General features: G+C 44.4%; 1 pseudogene; it reads left to right on the forward strand.

The window, feature by feature from the left end:
- The first annotated feature begins 15,054 nt into the window (after positions 1–15,054).
- LOC121825703 (large ribosomal subunit protein eL32 pseudogene) lies at positions 15,055–16,301 on the forward strand (annotated as a pseudogene).
- Positions 16,302–24,491: the final 8,190 nt, after the last annotated feature.

Raw genomic sequence — 24,491 nt, forward strand, 5'->3', positions numbered from 1 at the left:
AAAATTGCCAGTGTTTGGTCTTTCTCCTTTTTCTTAGAAAGTCTAGCGCCTCGATGATGAAAATTAATGTGACTCAGACAGAAACAAGCCAAAGCCTGTCTCAGCAGCAGCAGCAGCAGCAGCACCACCAGCAGGTGCTGAGCTGAGAGGACAGTTTTTTAGACCTGCCTTAGAGATGCTGCCATGCCATCCCACCACTGCTGACTTGGTTGCCCTCCTCTCCCGGGGCTTCTCTTTGCTCATTGAAATGAGTTTTAATGATTTCCCTTCACTGCTGTTGCGAAGACCATTGAGCAGTGCCTATAAAACACAGTGCTGACTGCACAGTAAATAGTCAATATTTATATTACACATTTCCTCTTTTTAAAATGCCATAAAATGTCAAAGGGAGGGCGTCCAGAATATAAAACTTCCACATATGGAGAAATCTTTCCCTGTCCACTCTTAGTTTCTGGACACCTCATGCCCACCTGTAATTTGTTCCTAGGATAATTCGTGATAGAGTGCACCCATTGCTTATCCGTTTCTCAGCAAATGATGATTGAATATATTGAGTATCCCTTCCACTTTGCTACACCATAGTCCCTTCTTTTAGGGAACTTGCATTCTAGGCAGGGACACAAACGTGTGCACTATTTTAATCACTGTGTGTATGCACTGCTAGAGGCATCTGTAAAAGACAGCAGGGCAGTGGCAATATTTGTGCCATAGTAAACTGTGCCCATGTTCACAGAGTTTGGGACAAAGGGAAGATTTAAGGTGAAAAAGGAGGGTCAAGTCAGATATTTTGAAACAATACCCTCTACCACAATGACTAATAACCAAAGTGATGTCAGAGTTGAAGAAACATTTGCTTTGTAGAGATTGACCTAAGGGATTCCATTTTGCTGCAACAGCTTTAGTTGCATGCTTGTTTCTGCCAGCAGCAAGCTCCCAAACCAAGGCCATCTAGAGCCTACCAAGAGTTGCTTCACTAGATCAAGAGATGATCGTAGGCAGGAAATTCCAAGGGATTTAAAAAACCCCATACCACGAGGATCAAAGCCCAAGCATTAGAATTAATATTCTCCTAGAGCTATTTCCTATCAGAGTTTCAGGAGTTCATTTGAGAACCAGGTGCAGAAACTGGTTCATATTGCACATCCTACCACAGGGCCAGAAATGGAGCTCAGTTGTGAGCTTGCTTGCCTAGCATGCATGAAGCCCTGGGTCCTGTCCCCAACACTCCATAAATAAGGTGCGGTAGTGTGCACCTGTAACCCCAGCACTGGAAGATAAAGGCGGGAAGATCAGGAGTTCAAGGTCATCCTCAGCTACGTGAGTGTGAAACAAGCCTAGGCTGTATGAAACCTTGCCTCAAAGGGAAAAAAAAACAGAACCAATACATTTATCACAATGTGGAAGCATGTAGAATATTTACAAGACTGTTATGAATTATCCAACTGCTTATCAGAACCATGGTAATTAGGATAACATTCCACACCTTTCAGATAGGCAAGTGTATGGCCAGGCAGTAGAGAGTCAGGAACTCCCACCAAGGAGTATGGGGCCATCTACCTGTTACTGCTGTGATGAAACACTATGACCAAAAAGCAAGTTGGGGAGGAAAGGGTTGATTTAGCTTACTTAGTTCTCACTGAAGGAAGTCAGGACAGGAACTCAGGACCTGGGGGTAGAAGCTGATGCAGAGGCCATGGAATGCTGCTTACAGCTTGTCCCTCATGGCTTCCTCAGCCTGCTTTTTTATAGAACCCAGGACCACCATCCCAGGAATGGCACCACCCACAATGGCCTGGGCCCTCCCTCATCAATCACTAATTAAGAAAATGCCCTACAGCTGGGCGGTGGTGGCACATGCCTTTAATCCCAGTACTTGGGAGGCAGAAGCAGGTGAATTTAAGGCCAACCTGGTCTACAGAGTGACTTCTAGGACAGCCAAGGCTACCCAGAGAAACTCTGTCTCAAAAACCAAGGGGAGAGGAATAATACCCTACAGGCTTTCCTGCAGCCTGATCTTATAGGGGCCATTTTCTCAATTGAAGGGCCCTCTTCTCTGGCGACTAAAGCTTGTGTTGACATAAAACTAGCCAGCATAGCCTGGTAGCATTTTATATATATATATATATATATATATATTTAATTTTATGGGGGTTTGTGGCTGAGTTTCGTGTAGCCCAGTCTGACACCACATTTTCTATGGATCAGAGGATGACCTTGAACTCCTGATCCTCCTCCCTCCGTCTCCCTTACATCCAGATCAGTTTTCAACCCTGAGATTAGACAGATGTTTATGGTCTGGAACAGACAGCCAAACGTGTCTGCATAGAGATGGCCTTTAGGACTTTAGCTCCACGTGGAGAAGGACCAGGGTGCTAAAAGCTGCTCAGGATTGCTCTGGCAGAAACTTCTTCAATTCTGTTGTCCAGAAGGAGCAAGAGAGCTGTAAGTGGTGGTGCAGGCCTTAAATCTCAGCACTGGGGAGAGACATGTGGGTCTCTGACTTCAAGGCCAACGTGGTCTAAAGAGTGAGGTCCAGGATGTCAGGACTATGTAGAGAGACCCTGTCTCAAAAAGTAATATTAATAATAATAATAATAATAGAAAAATGAGCAAGAGATAATAATAGTAGTAAGGGAACAGAATGGGAAGTAGTTAGAGCTGGAGAGGGCTAGCCCTAGGCACTGATGGGAAAAGCCCAGGTAATGGGGACATTGACACGGACCTCAGAGATGCTGTGGTAGTACTTCCTAGTCTGAGGCACTTGTCCAATTCCTTTACATAGCAATGGGAGACTTGGCAGGTACGATGAAGTGGAAGATCTCATAAAGGGAGGTGTGGTCCTGTATTCTCCGCGTGTGCTGTGTCATCACAGGCATCATAATTAGAGAGGCTGCTGGGTTGGAGTGAAAAAAAGAACATTAGAAGCAGAAGTCTAAGACATGACCAGAAAGAGTGAAGGACAGCCACCTGCAGCCTCCAGAAATTAGACTTCTAGAAGAAATGAAACTTTTCATAGGCCTTGATTTTAACCCTGGGTGACTCGATGCAGACTCACGCCCTCAGGAAGTGTAAGAGGATATGTCTGTGTGGCTGAAGCCGTTGCATTTGTGGTCATCTATCAGAAAGACAAAGCAGGAAACCGAGGTAGGAAATGTGAGATTGGTGATGCTGTGTGCTGAGCACTTCATGTACACTACATGATTGGACCCGAGCGCGCCTCTTAAGGGCAGTTCTTTATTGCCCAGATAGAGAAATGAAATCAGAGGAAGTTGCCCAAAGCTGGCAAATGAGGCCACATCAGGAGTGAAGGGTGATCTGTGTTTTGAGTCTCTCTGAGCTCTTGTCTCTGTGCTACACTCATCTGTAGATGCACGAAAAGATTTGAGTGAGCCCCAGATTTCTGGCTTGGGAGACTGAGTCTCTGTAGTGGGTAGCTGTTCCAGCTTTGACCTGGAAGTACTAACCCCATTGAGGCTTCCAGTAACTGTCACGCCTATGAGGTGGGGCCGAGACAGGAGCCCTTAAGACCTGAGATCCAGATGTGCCGGCTCTAGGTTCCTGGATCCTGGATGCTGGAGGTAGACCGAGCAGAGTTCTCCAGAGAACACCGCCAGACTGTGATACACCTTTCCCAGACCCTGTAACCTATCCCTTTACTTGTAAGTTACCCCACAAAATAAACCTCCCTTTTAACTACATGGAGTTGCCTTAATATTACCACCAATAAGTGTCTGTCTCCATTGCCTGGGATTGCAGAGTGGCTGGATGGGCATTTGCTGAAAAACTGAAAGAGAACTCTGAGGCCAAGGCAGAAACTCATCAACTGTGGGTCTATTTGTGGGGGTATATTTTATGTGAGTAAAAGGAACCATTTAGGAAGGCTACAAAGACTAAAAGGAAAGAGAGCCAATTGTGGAACATAAGAAGACCCAGTACTGGGAAGATAAGTGGAACAGAAACCTCAAAACTGTTATATCAATAACAGAAGCAAGATAGAACACACACACACAGAGAGAGAGAGAGAGAGAGAGAGAGAGAGAGAGAGAGAGAGAGAGAGAGAGAGAGAGACTGAATGATTCCATTGATATGAAATGTTCAAAGTAGGTAAATCCACTGAACTAGAAAATGGCTTAGAGTTTGCCAGGACTGGGAATTGGGTGATACTCTTGCTGACAGGATCCTGAAGCAGTGATGGAGCCACATGGGGAAATGCACTGAATGTACATGAGACCTAGCTAAACTGGGCTTAGAGTGAACTTGCATTATCTAATCCATTCAGAGTCCTAACCATCTCTCTAAGGTTCCAATTGAAAGGACCAAGCAGGCTGCTCAGTCTTCCTTCAGAGATCAGGCCACAATTTCAGTTTCCTGAGACTTGAGCAAGCAGTTTCTGGGAGGGCTGTGAACAAAAGACATAGTCCTTGCAGTAGCTCCCTTTCTGCACGTACTCTGACTGCTCAAGGTTCAGTCAATTGTTTACTGTCTGGGACCCCTCACCTACTTAGAGCTATGTGCATGAGTTGAGGACAGATCCTGGGCCACTGAGGAGCCCCCACAGTCAGTACATGCTAGGCCAGCCAGCCTCCACGGCAGCTCAAGGACAGAGCCTGGGCCACTGAGGAGCCCCCACAGTCAGTACGTGCTGGGCCAGTCAGCCTCCATGGCAGCTCAAGGACAAAGCCTGGGACTTGTCCAGGCCCTGTCCCAAAATGGTAACTGTAACTCCCAGGAAACCCTAGCCAATTAAAAATTACCAACACAATTGCCACACACATAAACCAATCCTGAGTCTGAAGACCATAAGACCACTTTGCTTTAAAAACCCTGCCTCCGCCGGGCGGTGGTGGCGCACACCTTTAATCCCAGCACTCGGGAGGCAGAGCCAGGTGGATCTCTGTGAGTTCGAGGCCAGCCTGGGCTACCAAGTGAGCTCCAGGAAAGGCGCAAAGCTACACAGAGAAACCCTGTCTCGAAAAACAAAACAAAAAAAAAAAAAAAAAAAAAAAAAAAAAACCTGCCTCCTTGCTACTCAGAGTCTCTCCTGCTCTGCTGCTGCGTCAGACGGATGAAGAGTCCTGAGTTAACTCGTCACAATACAAAGACTCTGCTTTTACATCAGATTCAGTCTCTTGGTGGTCTTTGGGGGACTCTGATAGCACCAATATCTCTTAATATCTCATATTAAGAATTAATTTCTGACTGAATTTCAGAGGAGACAAGTCGTATTTGAAGTGGAGCAGGTTTTCAGTATTACACTTTGGACTCTGAGCAACTTTCAAGTCTTTACAAAGGCCTGAACTGAACAAACCCACTTCCCACAGGATCTGTTTGAAGGAAATAACAGTGATGAGAATCAATGGGACCGAAACTGAAAGTGGCAGTGAAACAGGGGACAGAAGACAGATGTGAGAGATGGAGCAGAAATGACAACTCCATCTTTCTAGGTGTTCCACACAACCCATGCAGTTTTCCAACCGACCCATCGGAAATCTGGCTGGCTCTGCTTAGATCTCACATCACACCCCTGCCACCCTACCTGCCTTAGTTACTATTCTACTGCTGTAAGATGACACCATGATCAAGACATTTTATAAAAGGAAGCATTGAATTGGGGGCTTGCTTATAGTTTCACATTGCTCGTCCATGATCATCATGTCAGAGAGTAAGGCAGCAGGTAGACAGGCATGATGCTGGGTAAGTAGCTGAGAGCTCACATCTGATCCACCAACTGCAGACAGAGAAAGAGCAAAACTGGGCCTCCTGTGAGCTCTTCAAACCTTAAAGCCTACCCTCTGACATACCTCCTCCAACAAGACCCCACCTTCTAATCCTTCCCAAACAGTTCCACTAACTGGGGACCAAGTATTCAAGCATATGACCTATGGGGGCCATTGTCGTTCAAACCTCCATACTATCCAAATGCGACTATCTGTTTCAAATTGAGTTTTTCAGTAGCTCCCTACTCACCCTTGCTTTCTTATAATCTCTTCTACACAAAACTCCCTGATTTGGTTTGAATGTAAAATGTCCCCCATAGGTCCATGTGTTTGAACCTCTTTTGGTGGGTTGTGGTACATATGGAACCTGGGGCCAACCTGGTGGAGGTAGCCCAGTAGGGGTGGGCTTGAAGGCTATACTTATTTGCTGGGCTGACTACCATGTCAGGGACTCTGGCACAGCTTCCTGCCACCATGCTGCTGCTCTGCCATGCCTTTCCTACCATGATGGACTGTGACCCTTTGAAGCCGTGAGCCAAAATAGCCCTTTCCTCCCTTCCATTGTTTATGTCAGGTATTTTGGTCCCAGTGATGAGAAAAATAACTAACAGACCCTCTAGGTGAAGATCCACATAAATTATTCCCCCACATACACCTCCACCATACCCAAATGTCACTTAGACTACATGATGTAGTTCAAAAGAGCTAGAAAAGTATGAAGGTTTCCAACTCATAAAAATGATAAATATTTTAGAACATAGAAATTATCCCCAATCAGTCAGTACATATTTACACATATACTGAACTATCATATTATACTCCTTAAATACTTAACAAATATGATGTGTCAAAAATAAAACATACCTTAGAAACCAAATTAAGATAGCTCACCAGGTAAAGGTATTAGTTCCACACAAGCGGGGACCCAAGCTCCAGCCATGCCTGGAACCCATGGAAAAAGCTGGATGTGTAGGTAATCCCACTTATATAGCAAGCTGGGAAGCAGAAACAGGAGAACCACTCAGAAGCTAGAGGGGCAACTAGCCTGGAGTATGCAGTGTGGCAGAAACACTGAGGAGGTGGAAGGCATCTTTCCCTCACCCATGCCACCACATGGCAGACGAGGAGGATGGGATCAGCTGTCCCGCTCTCATGCCCTCAGGGCCATCTCACCTGTTCCCCCTGGCCCTGCAAACAGAGTCAGCTCTATAGTGCTGCCCAGGCAAGATGTAGGACCTGCTCTTCCTAGCCCTTCAGCCAGTGAGGGGCAGGACCAGTTCTCCCTAACGTTGCAGCCAGTGAGGGGTGGAGTCAACTCTGTACAGCCCTATCCTCTCAGTCTTTGTGGTGATATCAGGAGCCATGGACATCAACAGAGACCAAGGTTGTTTCAGGGCCATGAGCCTAGACATGGGCCCCAGCATCAACCCAGGATGAAACATCACCATGGCCCTGGGTGGCGATCAGGCCACCCACCTCAGCCCGCTCCTCACCACTTTCACCTCTTCAGATATGCCCCTGTCCACAGGATATGAACCATTCTGTCTCTCTCTCCCATACCACACCATACATTTGCTCACCATAATAGTGCCCAACTACCCGGTGCCTCAAGGGGGACTATGTTTTCTCCTTGGAGCCTGGGATGGACTGCCCTGGTCTTTGTGTGAGTCTCCTTGTCCCACTGTCTGTCATAGCACTAGGCAGTCTACCAACTTCTTAACCTCTGTGGAGAAGTGAAATGAGCACGTGACCAAGCAGCTCCCATTGACCTTGAACTCACTATGTAGCTAAGAATGCCTTGGAACTTCTGATCCTCCTACCTCTGCCTCCCATGTACTGGGATTACAGATGCTGAGGATGGAACTGGACTCAAGGGCTTCGTGTGTGCTAGGCAAGCCCACTACCAACTGAGCTACATCCTATTCCTGATCACTTGACTCTTCAATTACATGCATGAATACCTTTCATTTGTTTGATATTAACTGCTAGAGAATAAAAGACCACAGACCCATCCTCACTCCTACCTACCTTATCCCTGAGGTAAAGGCCTCCATTTCTAAAAGAAGCTAGAAAAGAAAGAATGGAAAGCCAATCACTCCTTCTGGCAAGAGTGTAGGCGCCAAGTACTCTGAAACCAACTAGGAGGCTCAGTGGACAGCAGCTGCTCCAAGCCGTCTTCATCTACTAACCACAGGGAGGGAAGGAACAGCCGGTCCCTCCTTAGTGCTGTGAGCTCCCATTTCTAGTCCTTTTCCCAGCTGCCATACTGTGCTTGGGGTAGATGAGTCACATGAATGGCTTTGGCCAATGAGATACCAATAGAACTCATTATAAACCTGCACACAGTCTTCCTTTCTGTTCTATTCCCTGGGTCCTAGAAACACCAGAACTAGATGATGTGAGGTCCGGGCTAATGACCTTCATTGGGCTGTGAGTGAGGATGCAAGAAAAAAGGTTTAATTCTTAGACAACCTCAAGTCATTCCCACAAAGCAATGTTGGGGCTCATGACTGCTGCATGAAAGGATCATGGCAATGGGGAGGGGGTGATTTTGAAGAGGCCACAGGGTGACTAAAAAGCCACAACAGGGCCCAAGTGTTCTAAACACAGGACATAACTCAAATTTATAGGGTGTCAACTCGTGTAACTTCAAGCAGGGCACAGCCTAGTCTCAACAGCCATTGCTACCCTGACTGAACAGTCAAGGAAACAGGGGAGGGTAGGAGGAGTATGCGTAATGCATTCTTATTTAACTGAGAAAGCTGGTAAAGGCTTACAATTCCAGTTATTGGGAGGTGAAGGTATACGTTCAGAAGGTCAAGAAGATACATAGGAATTTCAGGGCCACCCTGGGATGCTGGAATGGAGGTAGGGAGAAGAAAAAGAAACTAGGAACCTAGAAGATGGTCAAGAGGCATCAAAAGTAACACTGTTGACTGGTGAGGTTGGGGACTGAATTCCCAACTCAGATACCCATGCTGGGAGCTACCTTGCCTCGGAGGCTGCTTCCTTCTGCCGCAGTAGTCATCCTGGGAGGTTAATGCATTGATTGCCTACTCCATTATCTAATCAGCCCACACACTGCCTGAATTTATCACCAAGCAAACTGCTGTTTGTTTTTTAACAGGAAAATCACCATCCTGAAATGACTTGGAGCAAACTGCAGTCTCAACAACGGTTGCCTTTGAAATCTATAAGCTAAACATGAGGTGTTGTGTTCTTTCACCAAACCCCTGAAGGTCGTTTTCTCTCCAGCCTAACTTCTTTGTAATAAAGACAGCCAAGAAGAGAAAATTTTTAAAAAATGACTCCAATGGAATATTTCTGAGACATACTATTCAGAAAAAGCAATGTAGAAGAGTCTGGATGGAATAAAGGCATTTGTCTAAATGAAATAAAAAATACATATGAGACAATTCCTCTGAAGGCATATATAAAACACTCTAGTAGAGCACAGAGGTCGGGAGCAGGACCCCATGGGTATCAATACTGTAGGCCCTGACAGCATTGACTGTTCCTGCTCTGTGACTGAGACCCTTTAGGGCCACAGTGTCTCCTCTTGTTCAGGACAGGTGGACATGCCCCAAAAGTCACAGGAACCAGACAAGCGGAAATTGGAGAAATAGGCCAATTCCATGACATTTGGGGCAGCCTGATCCTAAAGTGTGAACTCTGCTGGTTCCCAGAACTCCGGGGGCTGATAGGGCTCCAACTGCCCATGTGCAGACCTACTTCTCAGTACTCCCTTTTCCAGCTGCCTGTTTTCCCACTCCAACAGCTTCCAAATCAATTACAGTTATAGCTCAGGGCTGCTTTCCAGAGAAGCAGTGCTCTCCAGCAGAACTTTCTGCAATGATGGAAACATTTCCACTGTCCAGTGTCGTAGCCAGCAGCCACATGTATCATTGAATGCAGTTTCTGGGTCACATTTGCAGTGTTTCAGGTGTTCAGCTGCTTAGTGGATAACACATCTGTCATCAACTCCAGTTCTATTGGACAATACTGATTTGCAGTCAGCACTGGTGACCAAACATTGCATCAAGAGGCAAGCAGCTGGGACCAGCAGGATGGCACAGCCATTAAGAGCACGTGCTGCTTGCTCTTCCTGAGGACCTGAGTTTGGTTCCCAGCACCCTCATAGGGCAGCTGGTAACCCCCTATAACTCCAACCCCAGGGTACCTAATACTTCTGGCCTTGTAGGACACGTGCACTCACATGCACATGGCCACAAACAGACACATGTATGCGGAGAATTTTAAAATGGTAAAACTAAAATATTTCAAGAAGCAGCAACAGCAAGGACCATCAAGATGGTTCGGAGAGTTTAAGGCACTTGCCGTCCAGTCTAATGGCCTGATTTCAATTCCTGGTACTCATTTGATGGAAGGAGAGAGATGAATCCCACAAGCTGCTCTCTGACCTCCACCAGGGTACATACACAAACTCTAATGTTTATAAATATAATACAAATCAAGAAGCTATCTTTGTTTGTTTGTTTGTTTGTTTGTTTGTTTGAGACAGGACCGCTCTATGTAGCTCTGACTGTCCTAGAGCTCATTATGTAGACCAGGCTGGCCTCGAACTCATAGAGACCCACCTGACTCTGCCTCTCTAGTGCTAGGAATAAAGGTATGTGCCACCACATTGGGCTTAAGCAGCTGTCTTTAAGGCAGTTGAGAAGTGATGAACCTCTCTGAGCCCATCTGGAGTCTAGGTATAGAGTCTGTGTGAGAAACCTGTTTTGAATTCAGTTATCTTCCCTATGACCCCTGGGTGCCAGCTAAAAGAGTTCTGCTGCAAGCTCTCATGACAGGAAGCAAATGAGACCAAGGCACCCCTCCCATCTAGGGGATACAGCCCCATGCCAATACACACTGCTTTTTAATATTGTCACACAACAGGCCCGATGATGATTACAGAGGTCTGCCAGGAGGACCAGGCTTCTGTGTTGTTGGTTGTTTTTGCTCTTTTGGAGATCCCACCACCCAGCTCCCAAATAAATCACACACGGAGGCTTGTTCTTAATTATAAATGCTCAGCCTTAGCTTGGCTTGTTTCTGGCTAGTTTTTCTTAATTTTAAATGATCCTATCTTTTGCCTCTGGGCTTTTACCTTTTCTATTTCTGTATACCTTTCTTTCTTTCTTACTCTATGGCTTGCTGTGTAGCTAGGTGGATGGCCCCTGATGTCCTCCTCTCCTTGTTCTCTCCTCCTCTCACTCCTAGCTCTCTCCTCCCAGATTTCTCTTCTTACTTATTCTCTCTGCCTGCCAACCCCACCTATCCATTCTCCTGCCTCGCTATTGGCCATTCAGCTCTTTATTAGACCATCAGGTGTTTTAGACAGGCAAAATAACATAGCTTCGCAGAGTTAAACAAACGCAACATAAACAAAAGTAACACACCTTAAAATAATATTCCCCAACACTTCAGAACTTTATTTTTATATGATATCTTATTTATCTATTTTATCTATTTATTTATCATTGTATGTGATGTGTGCATGCGCGTGCGTGTGTGTGTGTGTGTGTGTGTGTGTATGTGTGTGTGTATGTGTGTGTGTGTATGTGTGTGTGTGTGTGTGTGTGTGTGTGAGAGAGAGAGAGAGAGAGAGAGAGAGAGAGAGAGAGAGAGAGAGAGAGAGAGAGAGATGACTGGTACCCATGGAGATCAGAAGGAGGCCCTGGAAACTGGAGTTAAAGACAGTTGTAAGGTACCATGTGGATGCTGGGAATTGAACCCTGGTTCTCTGAAAGAGCAATCAGTGCTGTTAACTATTGAGCCTTCTCTCCAGCCCCATCCAAGGTTTTCTATAACCAAGTTTGTGTCTGTTAGCTTTCCATCACCATAATAAATCCCCGAAATAATTCATTTAAAGGAGTAAAGACCTGTGTAGCTTACAGTTGCAGAGATTTCAGTCTATATGGTCACTTGGCCTCATGACCTCTGGGCAGAACTAATAGTGGAAGCCTATGGCAGAAAAGACTGCTCACATCATACGATACAGAGAGAATGCCAGCCATGATGACACATGCCGTTATTTCCAGGCAGAGGCAGGCTGATCTCTGTGAATTCAAGGCCAACCTAGTGTACATAAAGAGTTGCAGGTCAGCCAGAGTTACATAGTGAGACTATTTCTCAAAAAAGGAAGGAGACATTGAGAGAGAAGGGTGAAACAAAAAGAAAGCATGCATACACCAGCAACCTAACTCTCTCCTACTAGGCCTCACCTCCTAAAAGTTCTGCCATCTCCCTCCAGTGCCATGCACTGAAAACCAAACCTTTAGTCCGTGGAATTTTTAAAAAGCCATGAAAAGGTTCAGGAGAGTTATATATGTCTGAGATCACACAGCCAGTGACCCTAGACTCCATCATTCATGCTCTTTATCCTTTACTGCATCATCTACCTACAAACAACCATCAATTTCATCTTGGAGCTAGGACATCATTCAGATTAAGAGAATTCTAATAAATAATAGAATGGGCATTAAATGTATAAAGCTTGTGTTTCATTTATCTTACTCAGGAGTCACACTGGAAAAAATAAGATAACTTCATCTCTCTGAGACTCAGTTTCCTGATCTTCAAAACAGGGATAATATGGTAGCCTCTCTCATAGGACAGTTCAGATATTAGATGCTAATGTTCCAAGCCCTGGGTAACGATGGTTCCAAACCAGCCATGGCCATCCAGAGATCCAGTTCTATATGATCACTTCTTAAGATAGATGGTCCTAGAGCTTCCTCCTTGAAAGAAAGCAAAGACCCACTCCTTCCAATTTTGGCTGGTCAGGAGAGAGCGTTCCAAGAGGGCTTAGTAGAGCTGAATACCTGAATTACTCTGTTCACTTCCTACCTTGTCATATAAAATTATGCCATCTCTCCATGAAAGCCACTTGACCTGTAGCCTCAAGCTTCTGAACCATGCCTCATGATCTCTAGAAGAAGGGTCCGAGGCATGCCATGCACAGGTGCAACATGCATGCCTGTGTCTCCATGCATCTGAAAATGGACAGTGTCCTGGGGAGCTAAGTTTCCATGGCCCATCTCAATGAAGACATGTCAGGACCTTCCTATGTTCCCAAGAAGAAACTGAAAGCTGAAACGAAGTCAAGTCAAATAGAGCCTTGACATAGAAATGAAGGACAGCTTAAAACTATTTAAAGGTTGCCACATTGACACAGATGTGTTTACATTTCAAAGGAACACAGTAAGTTCTTTCTTACTTCCTGGTTGGCACTGATCCCAAAAACCAGCATTGGAGACCAACATATAGAAGGCATGGTGAGCAATTTCTGGCTCGTCTTGATTATCTCTACTATGTGATGGTCTGGTTACAGGGAAAGACTGCATTTCCCATTACTTCTTGCTGCTAGTTGTGGCATGTGATTCCATTCTAGCCAATGAGATGTGAGCAAAAAGTTCCCATGGCTGCTGCCAGGCTTCTTTGAAAGACAGCTGGCACATGTACACTAAAGCATTGTTCTTCATCTCTTCCTTCTGCTGCTCTGAATTCTTACATAGTAGTTGGACTCTTGACCATGATTTTCAACCACAGGTGAGACATCATGCTCCAGGAACACTGGAAAGATGAAATGAGTCTGCATCCTCAGGACTGGATAAAGCATAATAGCCATATTGACTCTGAGTTACCCAGTCCTGACTTTTTGCATGAGAGGAAGTTTCATTTCCTTGAGCTGCTATGATTTGGAGTCTGGAGTCTGTTACTTGCAGCTGTACCTAATCAGTTTTGATCAATTGCCAGCCATGATGAGAGAAAGCCCCCGATGAAGATGGTGAGGATCTGGGCTTTTAAAAATGAAGGGAAGTGAGCTGGGTACTACTCTGGAAGGATCATGAGTTCAAGGCTAGCTAGGCTGGACTTTATAGGGAGATCCTGGCTCAAAACAAAATTTTAAAAGCTGGCTCTGTGGATAAAGCACTTGCTGCATAAGGACCTGAGTTCAGATCCACAGAACACCCATAAAGCCAGACATGTTAGCACATGTCTGTAATCTCAGCGCTCCTATAGTGAGATGGGAGGCAGGGACAAGAGAATCCCCAGAAGCTCACAGGCCAGCTAGCCTGAGCCTGCTGGACACTGTGGCTGCCAAGAGACCCTGTCTCCAACAAAGATGAAGATGGAAGGCAAGGACCAACATCCAAGGTTGTCTTCTGACCTCCACACATGTACTGTGGCACATGTGCACACACATTCACATACATGAACCACAACACACACACACACACACACACACACACACACACACACACACACACACACACACACACACGGGGATGAGGAGGGAGGGAGGGAGGGAGACAGACAGACAGACAGACAGACAGACAGAGATTAAAAGAAAATAGATAAAGGGAAGCCAAAGCCATGGCAGACTGTGCCCATCATTGATTCCCAACTCACATCTCCTGCCCACCTGTGCCACATTTATAGTAACTTGCTCTTTCCGACTTTTCATTTCCCTACAAGTAGTCAATTTCCTTTCTATTTTTGCTTAGGACCATTTCCTACGATATTTCAAGGGTCTTTTTTTCCCCTTTGAAGTACAGTAGAAATAGAACTAGTTACCAAATAGAAACAACACAAGTAGCAGAGAATCTCATTATGCACGAACCTCATTATGCAGGAAGTAAAACGCAAAGGGCGTAAGAAGCAAGTTTCTGAAAGGAAGCCATAAAAGGCATGGCTGCTCTCTCTTCTGTCACTCCCTTCCACTTTCCCTGGGGTATGTGGCACTCCCTGCACAAGATTCTTTTTATGGTAGACGTGCACATATGTCATTTCTGTCTTAGAAGATAGTGTGTCTCTCTAGGTCACAAAAGACCATTGTTGCCCAAGTTATGAAGAGAAGACTATTAATCCATCATGTACATTTGCCAGCACACAGTTCTTTTATGTCATCTTCCCAGAAAAAAAGTGGTTTTTGTTCTAGTTGGAAAAGTAGAATTCTGACAGAATATTTTGTGTTTGTTTTTGTTTCATATAAGGAAACAAAATATACTGAGAAAATATAGCTATAAAATAGCATTCCAAACAAGAGGGATAGGGAAATTTAGAAAGGGTAATGGGGTAAATAAATGGAAAATGTGTATGTATGAAAATGTCATGATGAAACGCATTATTGTGTATAATTACTGTATGCCAATCCCATAAAAACATTGAAAATATATCATTGCACAAACTTGGCATTAATAGAGTCTCTCATTTTGTTTGTGAGATTGTTTAAAAGCCTAAGGAAAAAATGGAGATCTTCTAAAGACACTCTTGTCTTCTTCCTCCACGCTGCCCTCGAGGAGGTTGCTGTCTCTTTCATGGCATCATGATCATCAAATAGAGGACCAAGAACTTCATCCGACACCAACAAGACAGATATGGCAAAATGAAGCCACGCTGGCAAAAACCAGAGGTGTGGGCAACAGGGTGCAGAGAAAATAGGAAGGCCAACTCCTGGCGTCCACCGTTGGTTACAGGAGAAAACCAAGCACATGCCACACAAGAGCTTCCTGAAGTTCGTGGTCCACGCATCAAGGGGCTGGAAGTGCTGCTGTTGTGCAACAAATCTTACTGTGCTGACATTTGCTCATGTTTCCTCCAAGAACCGAAAAGCCATCACAGAAAGAAGAGCACAGCTGGCCATCAGAGTCACCAGTCCCAACACCAGCCTTCAAAACAAAGAAAACGAATAGCTAGTGCACATGCATGTCTTATTTGTGCTTAATTAAAACCACAAAAACTGAGAGAGGAAGAGAGAGAGCCTATGGGAGCCATTCTCTTCCAAGCAACCACAGGGGGTTCACTGGTTCACACGATCTCCTTGTCCGTCTTCCCAATGTGGCCACATTGAATAAACCTCCTTTTTCTGTTTTCCACTTTAAAAAAAAAGGAAGTCAGTCAATCCATAAAAATAATCATCTATGGAGATTAAGATGCTAATACATTTCAATTCTGTTTTTCTACTCAAGTTTAAGAGGAGTTGTAAACTAAATCAGGGTCCAAATAACAGACATGCAAATATCAACTTGATCACTAGGTAGACGAACGTGACTTTAAATCCAGGTCCAGGGCTGAGGATGTGACACAGTTGGTAGAGTGCTTTGCCTAGCATTCACAAAGACCTAGGTTGCATTCTGGAAGTGGAGGCAAGTGGATCAAAAGATCAAGGTCATTGTAAGCAGCATAGTAATTTTGAAGCTAATCTGGGCTACATGCAAACACACACACACACACACACACACACACACACACACACACATCTATATTTAAATGGGCATTGCTATTTCTGTTTCTGGGGACTGTGACCATCCTGTAAGGTCTTCTCTCTCATTATCAGAAGGCTGGGTTTATTCAGGCTAACAATGTGATCAGCTGAAAGGCTACAGTCCCTTACCTCCCTTGCAGCTAGGCTTGATCATGATATTAGTATTTTTCTAGCAAGAGCCAAGCCAAGTTCTTGTGTGAGACTTCTTGGGCCATGTGAATAAAGTTTAATCAATGATCAATGAAAAGCTGCCTTTTTCATCCTTTCTTCCATATACCTGCTTGCCATTTGGTATTCTGATATAGTGGCTGGGCTGGTACTCCAGATGCCAACGGATCATGAGGTAACTGGAAAATGGAAGCATTTTCCAGGAGGATGAAGAAGGAAGGTACAACGGTTTGAGTTCCTGATGACCATGGAGTTGGAGCCACCATAGCAGCCCTAGAGTTCCCTCTCTAGAATTATCTTTTGTGATGATAGAGGGGGGAAAATTTCTGTCACCTTTAAACCACTGTTATTTAGGATTTTCTTTATGGAAAGTCACATGCCTTAGGTCACCTGATAATCAAGGAGTGGTTTCTTAATGCTAACCCAATCCTCTCAGACCATAGTGTCTTGGAGCTAATCATCTCTGTGTTTTAACTGAGAAGTAGAAGTGCCACTTTTTAAAAATTTATTTATTTATTTATTTATTTATTTATTTATTTATTTATTTATTTATTTATTTATTTATTATGTATGCAGAAGAGGGTGCCAGATCTCATTATAGATGGTTATGAGCCACCATGTGGTTGCTGGGAATTGAACTCAGGACCTCTGGAAGAGCAGTCAGTGCTCTTAACCTCTGAGCCATCTCTCCAGCCTGAAGTGTCACTTTCATTAGGATATAATGAGAACCTTATGTGGTCACCTGAACTTCCATTTTTGATTTTTAAATTCTCATTCTAGCTTCCAATCTCTACAAAGCTCTTTTTTTAAAAAAAAAAAATTGTTCAGGAAGATAAAATAACTAGTGAATAAAATACCTTCATAATTGAAACATAGCCCCAACAGCATTTTGGAATGCTGTTCAAACTGGATTTGGGCTGCTGTAATAAAGATAACACATGTATCTCATAGAAACAACTGAGAACTATGAAAGGGATATTAAATGAAAGGTAAAGCTTTCCCTGGACTCAAATGTGGGTCCAAGCGCTATCACCCAGTGGTAGGTAACATTATGACTTTTTCCAGAAAATCTGTATATGTTTATAATGATATCTTTATACATAAATGACATATTGTCACCAGTTTACTCACAAATGGGAATATATTGAGGTCTGGTTTGTATCCATTGTATCTTACATAATTACAGATAAGCTGTAGGTCACAAATATCTATAGGGTGCTGCATTGTATGGATGCAGAACAGCTTTATTAAACAGCACTCCCTTATTACTGGACAACTCAGTTTGTGTTTGTTTTGCTGTGCTGGGGATTAAAAGGCAGGACCCAGTGCATGCTAGACAAGAATTCTACCACTGAGCCTGGGCTACAAATTTGGGTTTTTTTTCTTTCCTTTCTTGCTTTCTTCCTTTGTCGTTGTTTAAGAGCCCTTTATTTTGTGTGAGGGGCACATGTCACAGCATGCATGTAGATGTCAGAAGGTAACTTGAGGGAGTCGGTTCTCTCCTCTCAACATGTGGGTCCTGGGGATTGAACTGAGGTCATGCATGAGTCTTACCAATAAATGCCTTTACCCACCGAGCCATCCCTCCAGTCCACAGTTTGGATTTTCAGATGGAAAAAATACTGTCATGTTCACCCTTAGACATAAATCTTAGTGTGTGGGTATGTGTGTGCTTCTATCCACTAAGCAAAAGTGATCTCTGTGGTTTAGCTTTATCCGCCCAGTATAAATAAATAAAACAATTAGTAAGCAAGCAGATGTGAAGTTACACACATGCACGTGCACACACACATACACACATGCACACACGCACACATGCACACACACGCTCATTTCGCTGCTAAAAAACAAAAGTGCATTAGGGAGGCTGATGGGATGGTTCAGTGGATAAAGGTGTTTGTGTCTAGCAACCCCAAGTTTAATACCTGGAACCCAAGTGAACATGGAAGGCCTTTATCCTTTGACCGCTCCGTCTGCACTGTGGCATACACAATAAAAATTATAGTAGGAAATAGTTTGAGAAGAGAAGTGTCCCAGGATGTGGCAACAGGAGGAGGGCCCTGTCAAATGTAGTCTCGTTTCATGATGATCAAATGGACTGTGGAAATATGGTGCTTCCTGCAGAAAAAGGGGAAATGAATCCCACAACAGGGTAAGAGTGAAGGATGGGAATCTTGAAAGAGAGAGGTGTGCATGTTTTAATTGTGTCTAAAGAAGGCTCACTGTGAAGGTGATGTGTGGGCAAAACTGTGAAGAGGGAAAGGGGCAGCTATGTTGGTGCCTGAGAGAAGAGTGCTCACTAACAGCATACAAGCCCTAAGACAAGCATGTGCCTGGCCTATTCAAAGGACATCAAGGATACCAGTGTGACTGGAAAAAAGAGAGGGTAGAAGAAATCCCACAGAGTTTTGTCAGCTTTCCTGAGGACACTGCCTTGATGAAGTGCTAAAAGACGTTGAACAGAGACAGGAAATTCATTCATTTCAAAACATCCCGTTGGCTGCTCGAAGAAGCAGTAGAAAATCAAGGGGTGGTAGTACTGAGGGTATAGTTCGGTTGCTAGAGTGTAGCACAAATTCTAATTGGTCTTAATAATGAAACCCAGAGTCAGATATTAGGGTAAATGCTAAAAGATCAGAGAAGTAAAGCAGCAGCCACTAGAGAGACTTCTTACCTCTACCGAATCCTCAGACCAAAAAGGGGTGCGCTCCTGTCTCCTCCCGCCTTATATTACTGTCTCCACCTCCCTAGTGCTGGGATTAAAGGTGTGAGTCGCCACCACCGGCTCTGTTTCTCTTTTAGACTGGATCAATCTTGTGTAGCCCAGGGTGGCCTAGAACTCCTGATCTTCCTGCTTCCTCCTCTCAAGTGCTGAGACTAAAGGTGTGTGCCACTACTGCCTGACCTCTATGGTTAACTGGTGGCTAGCTCTGTATTCTGATCTCCAGGCAAGCTTTATTTGTTAGAGCACAAACAAAAGATCACACTAGAGTGCTTAGCTAGCATGTGAAAGAAACCCTGGCTTTGATCCCCAGCATCATATTCCAGGCATGGTGGCACACATCTGTAATCCCAGCACTCCAGAAGTAAATGCAGAAGGAGCAGAAGCTCAGAGTCATCCTTGGCTACATAATACATTCCAGGCCAGCCTGGGCCACATGGCCACATGATACCCTGTCTCAAAAAAGAAAGAGAGAGAGAGAGAGAGAGAGAGAGAGAGAGAGAGAGAGAGAGAGAAAAGAAAGAAAGAAAGAAAGAAAGAAAGAAAGAAAGAAAGAAAGAAAGAGAGAGAGAGAGAGAGAGAGGGAGGGAGGGAGGGAGGGAGGGAGGGAGGGAGGGAGGGAGGGAGGGAGAGAGAGAGAGAGAGAGAAAGGGAGGGAGGAGGGAGGGAGGGAGGGAGGAAGGAAGGAAGGAAGGAAGGAAGGAAGGAAGGAAGGAAGGAAGGAAGGAAGGAAGGAAGGAAGGAAGGAAGATCCAGGGGTTTCAGTGCATACCTTTAATCATAGCATTTGGGAGATAGAGGCAGGCGGAGTTCTGTGAGTTCAAGATGGGCCTGGTTTACATAGAGAGTTCCAGGCCAGTCATAGTGACATAGTAAGACCCCATGTTTTTTGTTTTGTTTAAAAAAAAACCTTGGATGTCAGTCCTTGCCTTTCACCTTGCTCTTTTGTTCGTTCCTGTGAATGCCAGGCTGGCTGGCCTGTGAGCTTCTGGGGATGCTCCTGCCTCCAATTCCCATCTCACAGTAGAGTTCAAAAGCTGGGATTTACAGACATTCACTAACAGATCTAGCTTTTTACTTTAGTTCTGGAGATTTGAACTCAGGTCCTCACATTTGCACAACAAGCATTTTACCTACTAAGGCGTCTCCCCTACCCTATATCATTAAGTCTGTTTTATGACTATATAAATTTCAACCCGACCAGCCCACTAAATTTTTATTCTTGTAGGCTCTTTCCACTTTTTTTGCTGTTGTAAATAATGCTTTGATGTTTATAAATAATGCTTTGGCGAAGACTTTTATGCATAAATTTTAGTCTGTATTTTAGATTCATTTGCCTGAGGACAGAATACAGAGGTGGAATTAGCAAGTCAAATAAATAACATGTTTTAGGCTTTTGATAGTCACTATCAAATTGCTCTCCAAAAAGGTTATACCTATATAAATTCCCCAGGCTTATGAACATCATATACAACCTCCAAGGGGAACAAAAGCCCCTCATTAGCATCCTCCTTCTTTAAAAAAAAAGTGGAGGGAGAGTTCTTTTTATACTAAGAAAGTGCTAGAATTTTGCACATCATATGCATGGCAGAGAGGGTGAAAACTAAGATTCTGCGCATGAAAGCGTCGTTAGAGCTTTCGGAGCAAAGCTTCAGTTAAATTGTGGTACAGCTTGTGGATCATATGAAAGCAAGTGTGCTTTGTAGGCATAGAAGCAGTCATGACTAAATATATGTGGTTGCTAAGATACTAAGCTGGAGACTAGGAATTAACTTTTCACACCTTCTCCTCCAATGAGTCATTTCAGGACTAGCCTTCTCCTCTTGTTAAATGGTATGGCATGGAAACATTTGGGACAAATTGGTGTTTGGCCAGAAGGAAAAGAATTGCACAAAATGAGGACAAGATTATAAAAAAAAAAAAAAAAAAGACAAAAAACGGAGGATGTAAGTTCTGAAACAATGTGTTATGTTGTAACTCCATGCCGGTCAGTCACTTGATTCTTTGAGTCAAGTAATGGAAGAATATTACTGCTGGGTTAATATGATCTGATCTCTCTCATAGAGCTTTCATGAAGAGCACATGCATGTTAATAAGTGACAAAGTGGTCTCAGATGTTATGACTGCTTTGAAGTCTTGGGCCCTCAGCTTTGGATGGATACTCGTGCATAAAGAGTGCCTTGAAGGCCTCAGATTCAACAATCTGCTTCTGGGAGAAGCTACTCAAAGGGAAAATAGTGACTCAGGTCTGAGCCTCTAGTTAGAGTGGCATTTCCTCAAGAGCAATGATTGTATCTCATTTGCCCACTTGCTAGACTGTCTACAGCCCCTAGTAAGACAAAACAGGCTCATTTCCTCCTGCTTTGTGTTGTATCTCAAGATGAGAAGGGGTCTAACAGGAATTTCTTTGCTGCCTCTGGGCCTCCTGTCCTCCATCTTGTTTTCTCCGTCCCTCTAGATTGCCAGTAAAGCATGTCCCCAAAGACTCTGTCAGCACCCATTACACCTCCTTAGAAGCCTGTCCTGTGAATGCTACAATGTTCTTTTTCCTGGCAGACTAGCCAGACTCTACCAGCCTATCATGATGTCTCCTCCCTTGGACCAATGTCGGTTTCTACCACAGGCTTCAAATGTCTCTGCATAAAGAAATGGATGATGGGGCTGGGAGTCTGTCTTGGTTCATAAAGTGCCAGAGTGCTTGTCTAGCATGTACAAAGCCATGGATCCCATTCCCAACACTGAAAAACAACAGTGGCCGTGGTGGTCCACGCCTGTCAACTCAGGTCTCGGGAGATGGAGGCAGAAGTTCAAGATCATCTTCAGTTACTTTTCAATTTCAAGGACAGCTTGAGCTATTTGAGACGCAAGACTGTGTCGTGAGAGCACACACTCGAGCATGTGTGTGTGTGTGTGTGTGTGTGTGTGTGTGTGTGTGTGTGATGCATGTGCTTGTGTGTGACACACACACACACACACACACACACACACACACACACGAGCTCATTTTTCAAGTCTCAGGTCACAATAGGAAACAAATACCAAGTAAAAATAAAGCCATTTTCTATCTCACTTCCAGAAACAGTTTTAAGCCAGTCTATCTACATAGATACATTATTATCTACTCACTGCTTTTATGCAAACTGATATCTAGTATTCCCTTGGTAACTACAAATGTAAAGAATAGAATAACAACTTGAGGTTACTGAGGCCCAACAGTAGATGCTAATTGTGATGAGATCTTATATCTAAATAGGAAAGCAGAAGATGTTTTTAAATGTGGTCTTCCTAAATTCAATACTGGAAACCTAATTTGATGGTTCTCGGGCATCTGGTGATTCTGAATAGCAGCATACTTTCTAATAAATACGAATGCTTGTGAACCGCCCCCAGAGATTCCAGTGGAATTGATCGGGGTAGGATGTGTGTACATTTTAAATGTTCCCCAGGGGACTGTATATGCAGCCGGGACTGAGAACCAGTGCTCTGAAGTGTCTGGGCTGGGGATGACTTATCTTCTAATTAAACCACAATGGGCTTCTGGGACACGTATGTAAAATATTTTACTTGCTCATGCACTCTCTCTCAAATGCCCTCACTGTCTTGCTTTCTTCTTATTTACCCAATAAATTGCTCTGAGATTTTGCACTCTGCTCTTCTTCGACACAATCCAAACCCAAAGTCTGATGGTTCAAATTGAGGTAAGCTGGCATCTTTAGAGCCCGGACCATAGCAGTAGAGAAACTAGTCTATGAAAGGATGAGGTAATGCAGTTAGCCTTATACTTCTGCTTGTGTTGTGTGGGTGGCTCTATGGAAGAGGGCATGGGAGAAGCCTGGTGAAAACATTGCCATGTGGGACTTTGACAAACCTTCGTGAAATTTCACGCTTGGAATAAGACACTCCAGGGCGGGATTCCATCTGACTCCCCCGTGGTGGATGCCATGTGGCCAGGAAGTAGGCTAAGATTCTCTAAACCAGGCACTTCCCCTCTTTTTCTTTGGGCTTCTTAGGAACTGTGACACTTGGGTAGAGGATATACTACGTTGTATCTCAGTATCGGTGACCCCAAAGGGCCTTTGCAGAAGCTCCGCCTTGCATGAAGGGTGTGAATCGTGCTGAAGCTCTGATTGAGAATGCTCAGCAGGCTGGGTTCTTTTTTTTTCCTTTTTGTTTTTTTTTTGTTTGTTTGTTTGTTTTGTTTTTTTGTTTTCTCGAGACAAGGTTTCTCTGTGTAGCTTTGGTGCCTGTCCTGGATCTCGTTCTGTAGACCAGGCTGGCCTCGAACTCACAGAGATCTGCCTGCCTCTGGCTCCGAGTGCTGGGATTAAAGGCGTGCACCACCCCTGGGTTCCTCTTTCCCATGGGCCTCATCCTTGCTGCCTCTTTCAGAAAGACAGTCACCAAGCAGATATTCAGTGTATATATAAAAAAAAAAATGCTCTCAAAATCCTCAGTATTTTAGTAAACCACAGAAGCCCCTGATTTGCCTTTTGCCAGCTTCAGAAATGGTTAACCTCAAGACTCACAGGCCTTGAGGCTTTTGCCATTGGCCCTCTTATGAGTGTGAGTTGTGAACCACAAAGACATATGACACAGAATTGTAATGACACAGGTGCCTCTCAGGTAGCCTGTCGTTCCAGAAGTGACTCCCTGGTGTGTATTGATGAACCAGGCGGTCATAAAAGGCTTTGGGCTGCAGGGTCCCTGGCAGCCACCTAGCTGGGCTCTATCCCAGGGTCCCTAAACTAATCATCTCCTTGGCAACCAGCATCAATGCAGGATTCTGATAGGCATAAGTGCTAGAGGGGCTGAGCGGGACCATTTTCTCAGAGAATTGTGTTCTCCCAGGGGGCAGATTCAACTGGTCCTCCACTTACATTCAATTGTTCCAGTCAAGGTTTCAGCCATGGGAAGATGAAAGAAGGGAAAGTCCCGGCGGACAGGGACACTGTTCACAAAACAGCAACGTTGTAACGTGTCTTTTGTCTCAGTGCCCTGTTTCTATTTCCTCCCAATACCGTGTTTCTGTTGTTGCTGTAGCATAACCAGTTTTTAGGGTGAAAAAGAGTACTGGCCCACCCACCCATGGCTCAGTGGGTAAAGATACCTGCTGCCAAACTTGACTGCCTGAGTTCCAGCCCAGAGTCCTAAATGGTAGAAGGAGAGAAATGACTCCAAGTTGTTTTCTGACCTCCACACCCTCACAGTGGCAAGCAGGCACCGCCCTCTGCAAACAAACGAAATACATGAACTAAAAAAAAAACAGTAAGTGCTATTCCCAATGCCCATAAAAATGGAAGAAACTAGTCTTAAGATATCTGCTAGAAGATTCTAGAAGTAAGTTAATGGAAACTGCTCAGGGCCAGATATTTGCCTTCCTGCCCTACTCAACATTAACTGATTCGCAAAGACACATTTAATGGAAATCTAACAAACTAGATACATTTCTTACTAATTCTAGAACATGCCATGCTGCCTACAGATAAGTCTTTTCATTCCAGGACAACCTAATCAAACTAGCTGGGGGCGGGGAGCCCCAGAGCCCCAGGAGAGGCCTCTTGACATTCACACTCATTTCTGGGTTTGACATGCCACCGGTTTGCCAGAT

This window comes from Peromyscus maniculatus, chromosome X (genome assembly GCF_049852395.1).
Source record: "Peromyscus maniculatus bairdii isolate BWxNUB_F1_BW_parent chromosome X, HU_Pman_BW_mat_3.1, whole genome shotgun sequence".
Taxonomy (NCBI): Eukaryota; Metazoa; Chordata; class Mammalia; order Rodentia; family Cricetidae; genus Peromyscus; species Peromyscus maniculatus.